Below are 19,079 nucleotides of genomic sequence, written 5' to 3' on the forward strand. Positions count from 1 at the left end.
ACAATATGCACAAACACATGGACAAGGAACTTCCAAGTTCCAGCTGACACCAGTACCAGAAGAGAATAGATCTGGGATAAGGCTTTGACAGCCTTCCTATACTTCTGTGCAACCCAGAGCTTACCAAGGGTTTTCAGATCAGCTAACAGAACACTGGTCCTGCTTTATACAGAGAGTTTTTATATACAGACTCCAGGCTATGAACACTTCTTTGTTTTAAACATCACATGTTCTCTCTATGAGAAGATGTCTAAGTAACACCCCCTGGAATTGAGCATGGCTATGTGTGACTGCTCTGGCTCCAGCTCTCTGAAACCTTCGCCAGCCATACTAACCTCTAGGTCTCCTACCATGTAAAAGAAATTTGGACTGAAGGGATCACAGAAGGTTTAGGAAAAGAGTCTGCCCTACATTCTAGGAAGTTGACTCTGGTGGTTGTGTGGAGGGCAGATGAGACAGAATAAAGATTAAAGATCGAGGGAACCACTGGGATTTTATTTTAATGAGTCAGTGGTTCTCAGTGGGGGTAAAACTGATCCTAAGGCATTTTCTGAAATTTTGTAGACTCTTATGATTTGCTATTAGTGTTTAGAGAACAGGAGCCAAGAATGATAGACAACTAGGCATTTTAGGGCAAACAACTAAAAATTGTTGTGAGTTCCACATAAAAATTGAATATTCCTTTTTATAATAGTCTGAGCCTGGCATTTAACTCTGTTTACATACACACTACTAATGATATTTAAGTCCTAATACAGCACATCTGTTCTCATCTGCATTTATAACCATGACAGTCAAAGTATGAAGAGAGGCAAGCATTTGCCTGCTTGATCATATATACTAGTTGACTGAAATATGCTATTTTGTTATAAACCACTTTCCTTTATTTCTGTGTATTAAATTCAGAGTATTATTTTGCTGTTTGTGGAGTGATATATTTTGATAGATTATATTATCTATAATTTTCATTTCTGTATACCAAAGAGTCATCACAAATATTTTTTATTTTATTAATTTTTTAAGAAGGAAAGCATTAGATTCAATAGTGTTAAAAATGACTGGTTTAGGTGATAAATATTGAGAGCCTAAGCAAAAGCCTGAAGGAAAAAGAAAGTCACTGTGGACATAGAATTAACAGAATTTGGAAAATGATTGGGTTCAGTGGATTAAAATTAAGCTCTGTTTCAACTTTCCCTTCTGCAGGCTAAATAAACTCAGAGCCATTATCCTTCTTGGCCTGCTTCACAAACCTTTCATTATCTTGGTTGCTGTCTCCAGAAGCACTTCCCTGAGTCTCCAAATGGTGTTCAGCTCCAGATCACCAAAAGGAGCTTAAATATATTGAAATGAGGAGCCAAGACTTCCAACTCCCAAACAAATCAGCCGTGTACTAGCTTACAGATCAGACCATGTATATGAATACACACGTAGCAGACATTGTCAGGAACCTGAAAATATTTCTTTGTCTTCTGTATATGCTAAGTGACTGCAACTGTTAGCACTTGCACTTCTTTGATTAAGAGACTTCTTTGGCCAATGAAGCTTTCTTGGCCCAGTGAAGGAGGCTGGAAGTGCTGGAATGAATGTGTCTCCCCACACTGTAAACAGCTTCAAACAATAACTGACTGGAGTTGGTGTATAAATACCCCAGCTATATAGTCCCTTTGTGCAACAGGTTCTATGTTGATCCCCAGAGTCTTCCCAACAGGATAAAGCTCCGGTTACCCACAGTTATAACTGACTTGATAACACACCCTATATTGATGGCCTGGGCTCATTTTCTTCTTCATTTCCTGGTGTTTCTTTCCCCTCCCTGATTAAACTACTTTGCTATCATATCTCTGTCTGAGGGTCAGCTTCTGAGGGAACCCAGACCGAAACAAATTGTCATCTATTACACTAGGGATATATATATATATATATATATATATATTTTTTTTTTAATACACGTGGTTCCGTTTATATGACATTTCACGTTGTTCAAAGGAAGGATTATGGTTACTGTTGGTAGGGGAGGGGAAGTGGCTGGAACAGTGACTCCTGTGGGTGCTGGTCAGGTTCTGTTTCTTGATGTGGTTGCTGGTTAAGACGAGTGTGAACATTCATCAGGCTTATGAGTTGTGTGCTCCTCTGTGTGTACATAGTGCTTGCAGAAAACATTTTGGTCACATTTGCCAAGTCATCCCTATGCCTAGAACTTTCCTCTCAGACACAGCTTCAACCCAGGAAACAACAGCCACTCCCTCCCTCTCCTGCAGTGAAAGGACCTTAGGCCCAGGCCAGGAAATGAAGCCTCCTGGAGCACTGGTTTCTGGGGTCAGTGATTGGATTGAGGGCTTTGTTCACCACTGTATCTATAGTGGCTGGCCCAGAGCTGGACACGTGATGATGCTCAGTGAATATCAGTAGGTGAAAGGAATGAAGGGAGGGAGGGGATGATGGATGGTGGAAAGGAGCTGAGTTACGGCAGAGCCTCTTGTAAGTCGCCTTTGGGTTTTGACTAGCCTAAGCAAAAGTATGTGGTCATTTAGAATGACCTTCCTGGTCATGAGGGTTACCCCACAGACTCCATCCTAGAGGCTGACTTGCAGTGTTTCTATTTGTCCTGAATGAGACCTACAAAGTCATTCAACTACTCATTCCTAAAGCTTCAGATGAATCCAAATTCTGCCATGAAGGCACAGCCACCACCTGGAGGAGGAGGGCAGTGGGGGAGCGTGAGCACCACTGTCTAGGGGAGTGTGGGGGTGGGGGCGGGGGTGGGGGTCAGGTGGAGGAGCTCGGAGCTCGCCACGGTTGCATCCTGCCTACCTGACCAGCTGCCAGCGAAGGACTGTAAGGGAGTCCACATGAGGAAAGGTCACTTTGAGGCAGAGGTAGATGTGGTGATGGACCAGGCAGATGAAAGGAGGGTGTGGACTGATAGTGGTCCAGGGTCCTTGAGGATATCTTGTAGTAGACAGATGTAGTCAAAGAGCACAGGCCTGTGAGACAGACCTGGGTCTAAGCCCAAACCATACCAATTTACCTCCGACTTTAGGCATTTTACTTCCTCTCTCTGCTTCAGTTTTCTTATTTTTAAATTAAAGGATTTTGACTATAGAAAAATTTCCCAGAATGTGTTCACTAGAAGAACATTCAATTTTTGGAATAATAGTTGTCAAGCAGAAAGAGATGAGAGAAGAAAGAAAGTTTCTGGTCTGTTACATACAGCAGTCTCTGTCCACTTCTCAGGACTGTGCTGAAGTAGAAGTGGAGTGCCTAACTCAGTGTCTGACATACGGCAGGCTTACAATAAATGGTGACTGATTCAATTCCAAAGCAGTTATCTCATGCTTATACATAATATATCATTAGGCAGTGATTCTTAACCCGAAGTTCATGCATTCTCTGAAATTGTATTAAAAATTGTACACCCAGTGCTCCTGTGCCTTTTTCTGGGGTGAACCTCTTAGATTTAATTGATTTTCAGACTCCTTAAAAGATTAAGTCTTAAGCCATCTTGTCCTAAGCCATCTGGTCTTATCAGTTGTTTTAAAACATAACAGTAAATTATCAGTTCCTAGTTTTAATAATCAATCAACAAACACTTATTAAGCATCTTAACTCCCATTTAGGGGAACATTTCAAGTCTTTGTGCAGTGGTCAGTCATTAAGAATTTCTGAGATATAAATTCAGTATGCATAAATGACAGGCAAATACAAGAATTCAGTTGATACAAGAAAAAAAACTAATGGATTAAAAAAAATCCTGGGTTTCACTGGGAACTGTATTCATGCTTGAATAGAATTTTTTAAAAAAATTCTGGCTAATTTGATGGATATATGCCATATGTTAGAATGGGGTGGGATATTCCCTAAATGGATCAGAACAATTGAGCTATTGTTAAATGATTCCCCTCCATCCTTCTTTGTCAGAGCAACAGACAGATCATAGGTTTTCGATTCAAATGCTTTGCTCTTCATCAGACCATTGATTGGATTGTGTGCTGGAAAAGATGTTAACTGTATCTATCTGTGATTTCTCAATAACTTACATGGTCCTTTCCCATTTGTAAAGCCTTACCAAACGCTGTCCAGGCTGTTGGCAGATCTGTGTCATCTCAAACCATACGCAGTGTGCTCTCTTCACATGATCTACCACAGAGCGAATGGAACCAACCACTAGAGGTATTTCCAGCTCCAAATTTCTCAATGTTTTTCTCACTGCAAAGCTTAATCTTTGGTTGTTAATTGACAACTGTTGTGACCACATTTGAGAGAGCGTGAAAGGAGCTGTGTGGAGGAAGTGTGTGGGGAGGTGGGAAGGAAAGGAGACAAATTGGCAGAAATGATTTTCAAAGATGCCTGTTTTCCCAATTACTTAAGCTTACCTGGTTTTGTCGACATCAAGAGAGGCATACTTTTCTAGTTTAAAAAAAACAAATTATGCCTCAGTAGAAAATAAACATGTTATGAGTAAAAGGAAAACACATTGTCAAAATAATTGCTATGGGAGATAAAATCCAGTTTCAGGAAACTCTTTTCAGTTTCTTACAGGTAGAGAAAAAATAGTCTTATTAGAACAAACTAACCAACATCATGGGTACAATGGCTTCTGCTATAATTTCTCTTTATCAGTTAAAATTCCTAGTTCAGTGGGTTTTCACATTTTTTTGTGTGAATATGAGGACATCATTCAATCAATTTTTTAAAAAATTGAGAACCTTAAAATGCTAGTAATTGTTCCTTCAGTAACTGTTAAAGGGGAAAGTATGAAATAGTATCGCAGTTAACAAACTACCTCAAATCTAGCAGTTTAAAAGAATAATATTGGTTTGTTAAGCTCATAAATTGGCATTTGAGCAGGGATTGGAAAGGGCAGCTCACCTCTGCTCTGCACGGGCAGCTGAGGCTGCTTAAAGATTGGGGGGGGGGTCAGAATCACTGGTGGCCTCAGGCACTCACATGACCAGGGGCTGATAGTAACTATAGGACCTCACCCGGGGCTGTCATCCACAAAACCTATATGTGGCCTCTCGCAGTGGTCTCTTTGCTTTCTCATGGCATGGTGACTGAGTCCCAAGAGAATCAGGCATCACCAGTATTGCCTTTAATGACCTGGGATCAGAAGTCCCATAGCTCATTTCTGCTCTAGTAATAAGCCCACTCAGACTTAATGGCTACAGTGTCAACATTGCATTGCAGGAAGAATGTATGGCCACTATTTTGAAAAATTAGACCCTTCACAAATAGCAAAATGCTCACAATTTGGGTAAATGAACAGGTGTTTTAAATGAACAGGTGAGCCTATCATATCTGGCAGTAATGCCTTAGGATCTAGGGATTTCTTACTATTAAGCATCTCGCTCTGGAACGGATGCAGGTAAAACACATTCCAATGGGGTCAAAGCAGCTGGCCACAGCTTGAGACCCTGACCATGCCATGTTTCCATTCGCAAAGGATGAACCTTCCAGCCCACTCCATATTCTGTTCATTCAGGTCTTAATCCAGTCATTCTTTTCGTGTAGCTTGTACCTCATTTAGCCAACAGCATTTTTTTTTCTAAAAATACATACCTATTCATAAAGTGATCCACCTCACAAACCAACTCTGGCTCCATTTGCCTACAGAAATAACAACAAAAATATAAGCAGCTAATGTTTTTGAGCACTTAAATGCTGGACACCGAGCTGGGTGCTTTACAGACCTTAACTAAATTAACCATCATTGGGATAATGAAGCAGGTTCTGACATCCTATTTTTTAAATTAAAAGAAAAAAATGCTGAGGTTTATAATAAACCTGCCAAAAACCCCAGCTAGTAAGTTATGGACAAGGTCTCACAAAGACCTTGCTTTTAATAATTATGATGATGTGAGTTCCTGTACAGGATAGGTTGATCCATTTAATGTGACTTTCATGGACTTTCATGAGCTGGACCTTATTTTTCTCGTTTCACACAGTAACAGTTTTCCTTCACATTTATACAACTTATAAAACAGTCATCTAATGCTTCCTACTATACACACACTCTTTTTCCTTTGTTCATTTGCTTCATGTGCCTTCCTATGCTCTAACCAGCAAAATAGAGAGCTTCTGCTTACATCCTATCTTCTCTAGGAAGTCCTGACTTCTTCAGTTAAATGTCCCCTCCTCTTAATTTCTATGACACTCAGTACATTCCCCTACTAAAGGACCCCCCAACATCATCAAATTTACTTGTGTGTCTATCCTTTTCACTAGGGAATGAGTCCTAGGATGTGCTGTTTATTTGTAAAGTCTCAAAGACTAACACAGCTTTGGTACCAAGTAGTCACATATTCTGTATGTTGGAACTTCAGCTTCCTACCCTGATGGGGGAACAGATATCACACCAGTCCTCTTGTAGTAAATTACTATAAACCTAGACAAATTTTATAAAACAACTGTTTTCCGGTGTTGAATCAAAGGCAGTGCAGAACTCTGATCTCTGTGAGACAGAAAACAAACAAGATAATCTCCAAGATTACATGGCTTTGTGTTAGAAGGCCCTTTCCAGACTGTAGTACGGAAAAGGGGAGGCAAAACAGAGCATAGCTACTTAGCAGAGCTAAAAAGATAGAAGTCAGAGTTTGGGGTTACTGAGGCAGATAGAATTTCTGGGACAGGGTAAGAGGGAGAAGAAAGCTATGTACAGAAGAAACTCTAAAAGTGCTTAAGGATCCCCTTGAGTTTTTGGCTGAATACTAACCTGTGTATGTGCAGAGAAAAACTGCATGAAGCTAGACTGAAAATATCTATCAGAGGAAAACGACTATTGGGAACTGTGCATTAAATATTAGAGTTTGCATAGGGTTGGAAGATGTTTGAATTTTGACTGGCCACAGTAGAGAAGCTTTGCTGAATATCCCAGAAATTCAACAAAACCCATAGAAAGGCAACACCTTAGGAAAAGAATTAGCCTGACCCTACAGTAATAGTCATTCTAGACTAGATCAAAAGTTTCTATACAAATCTTGAAGGGACTATGTTGATCCATGAGCAAATTAAATGCCTGCTGGAACAAAGCACTAAACTGTTTTATGAATGAAGACAAAATGCTTCAAAAACACAGCATTCATAATGTCAACCACACAATAAAATTTACTTGCTGGGTAAAGGAGCATAAATACATGATGTATAACCAAAATAAAAATCATAGAAATAGAATACAACCAAGAAATGAGAAATTGTATAACTGAAATTTACTAAGAGAATAGAACTATTCTATGTTCTCTCTCTCTCTTTCTCTCTCACATACACACACACACATACAGGTAAATATGTGAGGTGATGGATGTGTTAACTCAGTGGGGAAATCCTTTCACAAGGTATATGTATAACAAATAATCATCAGATCGTCCACTTTAAGTATATTACAATTTTGTCAATTATATCTTAATAAAGCTGAAAAAAATTCTTTCTCCCTACAAGATCCTCTCACCCCAGGAGAGCTAACAGGGTGCATACTCAAAGACTGGTGATGAATTAAACAATTGAGGAATTCTTATTAAACAAAGAGTTTTTCTTTTGGTTCTCAGGATTAGGTGTACTGAGGGTCTAGAAAGCTATGGCCCAAGTCTGCCTTTTAGTGGGAGCTTCTCAGTAACACAGTCCCCTTCCCTCCTTACCCTCTTCCACAGAAGATTAGGGGTTTGAAGCTAGGGCAAATGCGTCTACATCAGGGACTGTAATTGCTTCACACAGTCTGTGCCTTATCGAGGGCAGTAAGACTTTTTATGCATTCCCTACCCCATCTGCCCAAATACACCATGAAGGGTAAAGGATTTTAGATTATGACTGTTAATTAAGTGATTTCGTCAGGAGTCCTTTGTTTTTACTTGAAGATTCTACTTTTGTATAATGGGGATTACTGTGCTTGGGGTGTACATATGGGGGGGATTCAGAAAATCTGAGATTTCTTTTGCAAATGGTTTTATCTGTGTTCAAAATGTCATTAGAGGAGTGAAGCTAGGGAGGAATCCACTTTTCCTTTTCTTCACAAGTCTTTATAGTCATGTCATAACTATTATTGCATAATATTTTTTAGTTGACAAAATACTTTCCCACTCATGTTTTCATGTAAGCTTTACATTACCCCATAAGGCAAACAGGATTAGGATTCTTCTAATTTTACAGATGTAGAAAGTAGGTTCAGAGATATGAATTTGCCCAACAGAGCTAGAACTAAATCCTGGTCTTCAAGGTACCCAGTTCATCATCACTGTCATCATACTGGCTGGTACACCTCACTTGGGTTGATCTCTGACATGCCTCTCCCTGTGGGCTGACTTCCTAGGCTTGTCTCTTAATTAGAACAGCCTGGACACTACTATAATCCTTCTTCCTTGCCAAACCCCAACTCCCAGCTTCCTGCCTTCCCAATTCTCCATTACAGCTTGGGACTCTGAGGAGCCTGAACGATCCCTTTAGCCCTTCCCGGGTCAGGAACACAAATGTGAAACCACAGTTTCTTAGACACAACTCAGCTGCTTCCTTGAGTGGCTCATCTGATTCTGACCTACCCTAAATTGTATGTCATACCCCAAGCTTGGGCCTTTGTAACCCAACAGTCCTCTACAGCTCAAGCTTAGCCATCCTCTCATTAGCTCCTCCATGTCCCAGCTTCCAGCATGAAACAGAAAAGATTCTTTAAGAGTGACATTAAAGGGAGAAATAGCAGGTCATAGTTAAACTCCTTATGTGTTTTCTGTGGAAAGGGGCAGCTTCCCTTGTCTAGTCTCATCCTCTAAATGGCTCATCACCAGTCACAAAATTGGATTCACTTAGTATGTGTCCCCTACAATGCTTTGCAAGACAGTGAAGTTGAGAGGATGTGATGTGCAGAGTTCACCAATTCATAAATCTGGAAGGAAACTTTTCATTTGCCAGACACATAATCCAAAATTCTGAGAGAGAAGGTGGCCTGCAGAAGGTCACCCAGTGAGCTAGAGGCAGGACTAAAACAAAGACTATGTCAATGGTTCCCGTAGTGTCTGTTTTTTCAGGTAAGTGCCAAGGTGAGGTAGCAATGTGTCTGGTCGAGAGATTTTCTCTCACATGAAGTTCAGATTGAAAAGGAGAGAACTAGCTGCCCTCTGGTTGGACAGGCTTTATTTCCCAAGAGCAGAGCCTACATTTACATGCTCCCGAGGTTTTATTCCTTTGAGGAAATCTCAGCGCACGCTTCTGACCAGACACCCATTGCCTTCCTTTGGAAATATGTTTGCTGTGTTCCTTTTTCTTTGCTTGAAATGTGGTTCTCATATACGCAGCAAAACCCTAACGCGTTTGCTGATTCAATTTCTAATTGTTCTTTTCCAAGTTTTTTTCTACTTCAGAGACTTCTTCACCTGAATGAGGATGGTAATAATGAAATTCAGAATGAGTAAACTCAGTCTTGGGAGGCTCACTGCATTTCTTTAAAAAAATAAAATCAGCACAACCTTTGACAAACATGTCCCAAGGTTTGACCCCCCCACCCCCTTAGAATGTTAAGGAAAGGCCACATAATGAGCATACATCAAGCCTGGGGCCTTTCTTACAAGGAAGTTTCAAGAGAGTATACCTGCTTCTGGAAGGAAGTAGCACTTTACTACACAGCCAGACATGCCCCTTGGTAATTTACAAACTTTCTAAAGGGAGGGGAGAGACAGCTCATCTCAGCAACAGATCATTGCAGGCAGCAAGGGGCCAATGGGGAGTTGGAGCGGTGCTTATTGCAGTTGTTATTATTATTGCTGCTGTCATTGTTATGATCATGTTGCAAATTCACTTAATGGTAACAGGGCCTGGCCCCAAAAAGAGATTCAAAACAGATGTAATCTCTGCCTAGAGGCCTCAGTTTTGAGCCAGATGTTTTCCCAGTAATCTATTCTCATAGTCCTCTGATGCCTGATGTGGATACGGTCTGTGTGCTCTGATTAGCCTGGCCAGATTCATCAGTAAGCTATGTACACAGAGGAATTGTCTCACCCATACACTTTACTGCTGCTTTTGATAAACCAGAGCCTCTTTTCAAGATAACGTGACAGATTTATTGACATAATTATACATATACTGCCATCTTCGCGAATAGGATTTAGAGAGACTAATAAGACGCCTGGCTTTAGAAGTGACCTCAGAGTCAATACACGGTGCTCAAATTCTCCGCTTCAATCACCCCTCTTGCCCATTCTTGAATACTCCTGATGTTGGAGAACTCAGCACCCATTAAAGCAGTCTATTCCATTCCTAGACTGCTGTGATAGAAAGTTTCTTCTTATATTAGGACCTGAGGCATCTGTTGAGTCACCTTCTTTCTCCTTTCAGAGAGCAGCATCCTCTCATTTGTACAGGAAAGCAGAGGTTCCTCCCTATCTTTGCTCATGGCCCTGCCTTCTCTGGAGGGCTCCCTAGCGTTTGGGGGGCTCTCTTATTGCTTTATGGCTTCTCTATGGTTGCCCTTCAGTCCCCCGGGCATCAACTGGACCTCATGCTTCAATAAATAGGCCGATGTTTAATAAGTCTCCCCAAAGCGTAGTGACTTGAAACAAGAACAAAACATTATTTGTTATGATTCTGAGCATTGTTTGGGAAACTGTCCTGCTGGCTCCTCCTGGGTTCTCATGGCTGGGCTGGAAGAGGCAAGTTGGCATCACTCTCATGTCTAGCAGTTGGTGCTGTCAGTGTCCTGGGACTCCTTAGTTCTCCTCTACGTGGCCACTCTTTCTTCACTAGAATAAACTGTGGTTCTTAGATGGTGATCTCTAGTCAGTCTTCTAAGAGGGTGAAAATGGAGGTTGTATGACTTTTTTTAAGGCTTAATCTTGAAATTATCACATTTTTTTGCCACATTTCTATTGGTCAAAGCAAATCACAAAGGCAGCCCAGATTCAGGGTAGGAAAACAGACTTCATCTCTTGATAGGCTGTGGCATGTTCTTCAGTCTACCTGCGCCCTTTCTGCGGGAACTCACAGAAGGTCGGTACAGGAGGCAGGAAGGCCAGATGGAGTACATGAGCTTTCCTCGTCTCTCTTGCCACTCTGTTTCTTCATTTTCTCAAGACCAGTGTTGCTGGGTAGATGGTTATACACAAATTTATTTTATAAAGGGTTTCAATAATTTGGGAAGATAATTATCATACAGAAAGGAAGAAAGTATAATAATTGCAGCAAACTTGAATATTGCCTTGGATCTCAAAAATGAAGAAATGTAAAGGCTTGTGAAGAGATCCTCTGTGGCCACTTTTCAGACTGTCACTCAGGATCCTCCATCTTCAAGCTCAAGAGTTTCCTCCTCCCTCATTTCAAATGTCTCTTGGTTCAAGGGTCAATATCCAAATTTCCACCTTTGCTCCACTTCCTCTTAGGAAACTTTACCTCTTTGCAAAGGAAGAGATTTCCTCCTCTCCCTTGATTCTGGCCCTTTCCTGATATAAAATGACTTCAGTTTTAATCCTGTGGTCTTTGCACACCAAGCCCTCACTAATGCTGGTTATCAGCCAGATTTCATAGGCAGTCAGTCACATGATGAGTTCTGGATCCCCCAGCAGGGGGCGGAGGAAGGGTGGAGTTGCCTTTTGGAGTTTCCATTTTTACATCCTCTTGTGAAGACTGATGTTGGCAGTTCCTCTTGCCAAGGATCTATTAAAATAAGATCAGCTCCCAAGAACAAAGTCAGTTGTGTGTGTGTGTGTGTGCGTGCGCGCACATGCGTGTATGTATTTGTGGGGAGACGGGACAGTTGGAGTATAGTGAGCTTTCTCAGTTAAAAATGGAGTCAATGGAACCTCTGCTATTGAATGAGACATATTTGGTTTCTCTTCTACTCAGTCCTGCCAAAATCATAACAATCTGTGCCCACTGAATGGTGGTCCCTATGTCCAACCTCACATGGACACAGGGATGTGCTGACTCCTCTTACTATATCTTGGAAAAAATCTACCTCTTTGTAACCTCCACCCACCAGTAATGATTTTTCACACAGACAAGGTTTAATTCATCTTTTATGAGAGGCTTTCATGTATTTCAAGATAATTACCGTGTCCTTCACAAGTCTATTCTCTTAGCTAAATATTGAGGCTGGCTTAATAAAATATTATCTGACACATGTCACTTTATTGATGAAAGAAAAAGAAAATTTATTTCTGAGAAAACTCACATTTGTTGTTTTTATTGTAGATATTTCTGTCATGCATTTAGCAGAAATCCAAATGGTTAGACACAGAATATGGATAATGGATGGGATATTGAACATAAAGTGTTCAGTCATTAATTCTGTTTCTGTTTCTCTTCTTTTGTGTCTAGTACCTACTCAAAAAAGAAAAGAAGGGAAGAAGACTGTGTAAAAAGATCTATGGCCAATCTAATAATTCTTTTCTCTAACTAGACAAGTCCTACAAATTCATTTAGTGCTTAATAATATTTAGGAGTATTTATTAATTACCTACTATATATCAGTCACTGTGCATCTGGCACCTAGAAGACCCTTGGTAAATGCCTGTTGGGTCAATTCTGGGAATCACTTAATTGATACAACTGTGAAGTAAAATTATCCTCATTTTCTAGATGAGGAAATTGGAACTCAGGGGGGTTAAGTGAGTGTGTCAAGTTCTTAAAATTAGGAAGTTTAGAACCCAGGTCCTTTTTCTCACTCAACTCAGTGCAGACCTGCCCTGGTGGTGTACGGTAGAGGCAGTACAAGAGGCTCCTCCTTTGTTCTTACTCTCTACATGTGAGGAGGAATAACCAGGGCTCAATTCAAGGAGGAAGGGAGCACGACGCTGAACCTGGAAAAAATAGTGACAAAGGAAGCACAGGAAAAGACACTGACAAGGAGGAGTTAAGAACCAAGATAAGCAGAGAGGAATGTGTTGGGGTGCTTAGCAGGGACTGAGTGGAGCAGTTTGGCTGATGTGGGATGACTCATTTTGGGAGTGTGGGGAGGTTGGTTTGGAATTCTGTGTTAGTTTGATTATAGTCTTTTGATGTAGTTGAACCATGGACAGCCTTGAATAAGAAATTAAGAAGGCTTTTTACTATGGCTCAGTCAAAGCCAAGAACACTGATTTGCCATGTTTCCAGAGATGTAAATAAGCTTGTTCAGTGAAAATTCCTTCTTTCTATTGTTGTTAGGCAAATTCTGCACTACCTCCATAGATGGAGTGTGCATCTCTCTGAATAAATCTACTTTTACTCAACTATGGCTTGCTCTTGAATTCTTTCCTGTGCAAAGCCAAGGACCCTTACTTGATGGCATGCAACCCAGGGACTCCACCCACACCTGGGACATGGCCATCCTCTCACGTCCCATATTTTTTTTCCTGTACCACCATCATATCCAGGATAAGTAAAATACTTTTAAAAAAAGAATTTTTCCCCTCACCTTTTGTAACAGAAATTTAGTTTAAAAAATGGGAAATTATGAATAGTTAACATTTTACCTAGTCAGGTTGGAAGTTCCTTAGGTTATTCATCCCACATTGGTGGGAAGCTCAAATGAGAAAATGTATAGGAAAGCCCCTTGCAAACTATTAAGTACCCTCCACATCTGAGGGGCCAGCTTTGGCCAAGGGGCCTGCTCCTTGCTTTAGCACAGGAACACATGTGTGCGAGGCCAGCATCACTGTGTACAAGAGGTCTTCATTATCAGCCCTGCATGCTGGCTAATGAGGACCACAAGCACCGTGGAGAGGTTTTCTATTGTTAGGACTTTTTCTAACTCCAATTTGTGCAACCCATGGCTGCTCTGCTTCCGGGAGCCCAAGCCCCAGAGGCCCCTTAATAGACAAGGTCACCCGGATAGACAAGGTCACCCGGATGAAATTTCACCCACCTCCAGCCAGCCTGGGTGACTTCCCAAGAGAAGATAAATGACAGACAGGCCCATTGCAAGAGGGGAGAGACACTTCTAATTAACAATTTGGAGCAGACGACCCAGGGCTGGGCAGAAAGGCAGAATGCAGGTGGTGTTGGGGCCCCTGTGGCTGCTGCCACTCTCACTGCTTCCTGGCCCCGCCATGGGGCAGGCTGATAACCATCTATCCCATGAGACCTCTCTGAGGCTGTTTCCAGGGGTGTTCCTGGGAGGAGCAGAGGCTAATCCTTCTGGAGCTTTCTGATACCAGCTCTATCCCGTGTTTTCTTGACTATAGACCTAAGGCTGCAGCACAATGTAGACCTGGAGAAGGAGCCACCTCTAAATGGACTCATTTCCACTTTTCCTTCCTCCAAAAACCTAAAACCAAAACCCAGAACCCCACATATCTTTATTCATTATTCCAACTATTATTCTTCTAGGGCAGTGATTGGTTCTCAAATCTCAGTGTGCATAAAATCACCTGAAAACACTATAAATGGCAGGACCCCTTCTTCTACTGCACCTCACACTCCCATGGACATCAGGGGATCTGTGTTTTAACCAGTTTTCCAGGTGATTCTGATGTAGATGATTCTTTGATCACACTTGGACATGCACTATTCTGTAGGTTAAAAATTAAACACAGAACCTATTTCATGGAGTGTTAAAACTGGAAGAGGTTTCAAGGAATTCTAGAACAACCTCTCACTCTAGAAATGAGACAGCATCACATCGTGGACTGATGCACAGATTCTAGCAAACTGCCAGGTTAAATTCCTGGCTTGGCCTCTCATGTGCAGAATGATTTGGGGCAAGTTACTTAAATTCTCTGTGCTTCAATTTTCTCATCTATAAAATGGAGATAATATAAAATGGGGATAATCACATACCTCACAAGAGATTCCGGAGGTTTAAATAAATTAACATATATGTAGTATTGAGAAAGTACCTGGCATGTAGTAAGCATTTAATAGGTATTATTTGTATCATTCAAAATTCAGAGAAACAGAACTATTTCAAGTGATATAGAATGTGATATATTACAAGGGTTAGGCAACACACAATTATGGGAACTGATTATGTTGACTATTTAAGGCTGTAGTTTCTCCATTTGCTGCTGAGCCTTAAGTCAGCAGGGCTGGAAATGTAGAAGGAAAGATAGACATAAAGTACAGATGCCAAGAGCAGAATAGAACCTGTAATGATTAGCTGGAACAGTATCTGTCCCTCACCTCCTTCAATCTCAACGATGCTATTGACCTACAAGATGAGTTGGCACCCTGCACTGTTGGGCCAACTAACGTCCTTCAAAATTCAATGACCCCCATTTCTGGGCTCTCAGGTGTCTGCCTGTGATCCCTTAACAGATAAAATACATTCTTTACTGGGTGTGTTTCCCCTAACAAACTAATAGCCCTAGGTGATGCCTAATCTCACACGAGCTCAGGCTGGCTTGTTTCAGTCCAACTTACCAGAGTCATAAACCCCACTGTCCTTCACGGACCCTAACCTCTTACCCCACCTACAACCAATCAGAGACTTGCACACAAGCAGATCAGGCACCTGGTGACCCTACCTTATAAAAGACCCTTCAATAACTGGCCCTTGGTGCTCACACAGCACCTCTCACTGTTGCATCTAGCAGTGTACCCTAATAAACTCCTTTTCTATTCTCATACTTTATCTCTGGTTAATTCTTTTACCAACCCATGACTCTCTGGCTCACCAACCAGCTGCTGCATTGTGTCCCACAACGCGCACCACAGAGTAGCACCTGAATTTGGTCCAGGACTCGGGGAAGTGGAAGGACTCAGGGAAGTTGCCAGAAGGTGGAAGAGATGAAGGTCTGACTGTATCCTGTACCAATCAAGTAGGCAGCAGACCACTGACAATGTGCATGAGCTGCACAAATGCTGGCCTCACTGACCTTCAGAGTGGAAAATAAAGGCTCTCCTTTACAACCCCCTTCCAAAGCTCACGTGACCCTAACTTAGAACACAATAACTTGTGGTTCACTCTAACATGGAACAATATAGAGAAGGAAATTCCAGCCATAACTTGGAATTCTAACCCTAACTTAGAAACATATACAGACGGAAATTCTAGGATTTGTAGTTTCAGCTTAGCTAAACTGATATAATACAAAGTCACCATATTATCAGTTTCTCTTACTACTCATTAGAAAACTGACAGAGAAGGAAAGTAACTTAATCAAGGTCACACAGCAAATCTATGGGAGATTAACAAGGGCCTTGGCCCATTCTTTTCTACTTCTATCATGCAAGCCTCCAAGTTACCACAAAGAGCATGCCCATATGAATGTTCTTTGGACCTACAGACAGAAAGGTCAAGGGGTGATGGATCCATTTCAATAATACCTTTACTGAGGGCCTGCTAGGTGCTTGGTACTCTGCCCCTAGGCAGGGAGGAGTCCTCACCCTCAAGCTGCTCACAGAGAAGACAACTGTATCAGTAGCACAATAAAGGCTGAAGAGACATATGTTGTAAGAGAGGGAAAATGGTAGTATTTTGGGTTGGCACTTGATGAAAAATGGGGCACAAAGATAACATCAGGGCCTTTTGCTTTATATCCAAAGTTCATCAAATCTAGCTCTTACCTCTCCATTCTCTTATCCCCCGATACTCTGCCCTGGTGAGGCAGGATGTATGGTTCACCTGGAGCTGAGGGGCTTCCCAAGATGCAGTGCTAAAACCAGAAAGTCTCCGGCAAACTGAGATGAGTTGGTCTCCTTAAGGCCCAACAGAACCCGAGTGGGGACAGAAGTTCAGGAATGCCTGAGGAAAGCTGAAGGTGACTGGAGAAACTTGACTCCTTTTTTTGGCTTGCTTATTGCGTACGAGAGGCACTTGAGCTCATTGAGCTGAGAGTTACAGGGCCATAAAAGCCAAAAGAAGATTGTACTGTGCTTGATTCCAAAGTTGGCTTTGCTTATGTACCTGTTATTTCCCCTGGCTAAGTCACTTTATTTTGTTGGGCCTTTTTACTGTGGCTCTTTCACTGACTTTGGCTTCACTGTTGCCTTCCTGATTCTTCCCAGTTAAAAAAAAAAAAAAAAGAAGAAGAAGAAGACCTAGAGGAGGACACCCACACTCAAAGTGCCCGGGACTGCCAAGACAGAAGGACCTTGGACAGAAAAGAAGGGAGCAGAGGCCACATTTGGTTGCCAGTGCTGAGATGGCCGCTTAAAAAATTCTCCAGCTCTTTGGTTGAAAAGTTTGAAATCATCAGGGGCACTTATCAAGACCTTTCACTTTCACCATACAAACATCGTATCAGATGAATCACCTTCCAGATTCACCAACCAGGGTCTTTGTTTGGCTTGCACAACTAAAATTAGCAGCCCATTCACAATCCATAATGACTGGGGAATTATCTCATACACATGGGACAAAGGAGAGGGATCCGAAGAGGGGCCTCTTCCCTAAGTCTCATCCATGAGATTCTTCTCATTAAAGAGGCGCTCTCAAGTGTCCAATTTGCCGCAATTATAGCAATCAAAAAAGCATTCAGCCTCCTTCCGCACCTGACAAGCCAGCTCATGTATTCTCTCCAACATTAGTGGGGTGGATGCTAATGCAGCTCCCATCCCCCTGGTTCTAGCTACAGCCATCAATCCCACCCGACTCCCACCCTCACAGCCAGAGCTGGTTCATAGTCCGAGGGACTCAGTCATGTCGACACTATATGGTAGACCTGTGGCTGCTCAGACCCGCCCAGGTTCCATGGTTCTCCAAAGAGGCCAATTAGCCCATGATGTTGGCTTATATATTTCTACCCACAAAGGCTGGAAAAGAACTGATTATAGGCAGCCTCCTCCATTTTGTAAGTTTCTAAGGGCTGATAAGGAAGTTCCTGCTGGGATAACAGGTGCAGGTGTAGCGCCATGGAGAACCCAGGGCTTGTCTGATTGCTGCATTGTGCCAGTCTCCATGGCACTTGAATGGGAGCTTTGTGAGTAGACAGTCTCCCTAGATTGCAGGGACCGGCTGCTGCTGGTGGCAGAGTGGAGGTCTGTTGATTCAAGGCCCATTAACAAAATGCAAATAACTCTCAACTTCCTCTTCTCACCTGCTTCTTTGTTTTAGTCTAATGGCTCTTGGGGGAGCTGAAAATGTTATTTAATTATTCCTAACCCCCATGCTGCTGCTACAGCAACTCCTTCTAGAGCATGCCGTCCCCAGCAAGGCTTCTGTAAACATATTTATGAACTGCTCCAGGCTTGCCAATAGATGTAAGAAGTCTGCCATCACTCCAGTCAGGCTGGTATTGAGTCATCTACCTGGACCACCTCTTGTGCTACTCCCTGGAAACACTCTGGCTGGCCCACCCATGACATGTTTCCATCTACCTTCAAGGCTGGCTGACCACAGCCCTGAGATGATTACTCACCAAGTTTCTCTCAATCCCTGCTGAGAGTCTTTGGAAAACAATATGCAAATGTTTATTGTTAAGTGTGGTCACTGAGTCCAGTGGGACTCTCTCACCTTTTCTCAGCCGCTTCATCTGTAAAATGGGGATAATGGGGCTAACCAGACCTTCTTCAAAGGATTATTATGAGTCCCCAGTGAGACAAGGTCTGCAGAATACATAGTGCTCAGTTGAGTAGGTGCTTAAATGAAGGTCATTACTATTTCATAATTGTTTCTGTCATATTAGTCAGTAGGTTATTTTTCAATAACTTTCTCCAGAATATCTTTCTGCCTCCCAATCTGATGGTAAGTTCTCCTAGAGCAGGGCACTTCTAGATTTTTCTTTTTTTTTTTTAAGTATTTTATTTATTATTTTATTTTCATGGGGGTGAGGGAAGTAATTAGGCTTATCTATTTTTAGAGGAGGTACTGGGGATTGAACCCAGGACCTCCTGCACACCAAGCAAGCACTCTATCACTTGAGCTATACCCTCCCCCTTTAGATTTTTCTATATTCCACACAATTTACCAAGCAGTTAGAATGCGGAAAGAGCACTGATGTGGGAGCCAGAAGCCTCAGGCTGGAGTCCTGACCCTGCCCATGACTACCACATCTCTCCCACTGTTGTCTTCCATGAGGTGTCCTTTGTTCTCCTCTGTGCCCTCACACTTCTTCCCTCCTTAAAAACCTTAAAAAAAAAAAAAAAACCCTCTGACCTTGGCCTCACCTATTAAAATCCCACTCCTTGTCCCAGCTCAAACCAAATGCCCCACTTTCCATGAATCCCTTCTCTGGTTGCCCCAGTCT

At 42.0% G+C, this 19,079-nt stretch overlaps 1 non-coding gene across 1 annotated transcript; it reads right to left on the reverse strand.

The window, feature by feature from the left end:
* Window positions 1-18,692: 18,692 nt before the first annotated feature.
* On the reverse strand, window positions 18,693-18,766 carry TRNAT-GGU (transfer RNA threonine (anticodon GGU)). Its single transcript has one exon. It is a non-coding gene; the product is annotated as a tRNA-Thr (tRNA).
* Window positions 18,767-19,079: the final 313 nt, after the last annotated feature.

Source organism: Vicugna pacos, chromosome 1, assembly GCF_048564905.1.
Source record: "Vicugna pacos chromosome 1, VicPac4, whole genome shotgun sequence".
In the NCBI taxonomy this organism is placed as follows: domain Eukaryota; kingdom Metazoa; phylum Chordata; class Mammalia; order Artiodactyla; family Camelidae; genus Vicugna; species Vicugna pacos.